Source organism: Saccopteryx leptura, chromosome 2 (genome assembly GCF_036850995.1).
Source record: "Saccopteryx leptura isolate mSacLep1 chromosome 2, mSacLep1_pri_phased_curated, whole genome shotgun sequence".
Classification (NCBI taxonomy): Eukaryota; Metazoa; Chordata; class Mammalia; order Chiroptera; family Emballonuridae; genus Saccopteryx; species Saccopteryx leptura.
In genome coordinates this window covers 177810015-177811032 of record NC_089504.1, presented here as the reverse complement: position 1 = coordinate 177811032, position 1018 = coordinate 177810015, and the positions used below count along the sequence as shown (strand labels likewise).

Sequence of the window (1018 nt, the reverse complement as noted above, 5' to 3'; positions counted from 1 at the left end):
TTTCTCCATTGTGTGTTGTTGGCCCCTATATCAAAGATTATTTGACCATATATATGTGGTTTTATTTCTTGGCTTTCTGTTCTGTTCCATTGGTCTGAGTGTCTATTTTTCTGCCAATACCATGCTGTTTTGATTGTTGTGGCCCTATAATATAGTTTGAAGTCAGGTATTGTAATGCCCCCAGCTTCATTCTTTTTCTTTAGGATTGCTTTGGCTATTTGAGGTTTTTTATAGTTCCATATAAATCTGATGATTTTTTGTTCCATTTCTTTAAAAAATGTCATTGGAATTTTGATGGGAATTGCATTAAATTTATAAATTGCGGCCCTGGCCAATTGGCTCAGTGGTAGAGCGTCGGCCTGGTGTGCGGAAGTCCCAGGTTCGATTCCTGGCCAGGGCACACAGAAGAGGTGCCCATCTGCTTCTCCACCCCTCCCCCCTCCTTCCTCTCTGTCTCGCTCTTCGCCTCCCACAGCCAAGGCTCCATTGGAGCAACGATAGCTCGGGCGCTGGTGATGGTTCCATGGCCTGTGTCTCAGGCGCTAGAATGGCTCTGGTTGCAATAGAGCGATGCCCCGGATGGGCAGAGCATCGCCCCCTGGTGGGCATGCCGGGTGGATCCCTGTTGGGCACATGCAGGAGTCTGTCTGACTGCCTCCCCATTTCCAGCTTCAGAAAAATAAAAAATAAAATAAATAAATAAATTTATAAATTGCTTTGAGTAATATGGCCATTTTGATTATATTTATTCTTCATATCCAAGAACAAGGAATATTTTTCCATCTCATTGTGTCTTTTTCTATTTTTCTTAACAATGCTTTAGTTTTTGTTATATAGGTCCTTTACATTCTTTGTTATGTTTATTCCTAGGTATTTTATTTTTTTTTGTTGCAATCGTGAAGGGGATTATTTTTTTGAGTTTGTTTTCTAATATTTTATTGTTGGCATATAGAAAGGCTATGGACTTTTGTGTGTTAATTTTGTATCCTGCGACCTTACTGTATTGGTTTATTGTTTC

The 1018-nt window shown here is 40.2% G+C and overlaps 1 non-coding gene across 1 annotated transcript; it reads left to right on the top strand.

Moving 5' to 3' along the window:
• Positions 1 to 324: 324 nt before the first annotated feature.
• TRNAT-GGU (transfer RNA threonine (anticodon GGU)) lies at positions 325 to 400 on the top strand. The gene has a single exon. It is a non-coding gene; the product is annotated as a tRNA-Thr (tRNA).
• The last annotated feature ends 618 nt before the right edge of the window (positions 401 to 1018 follow it).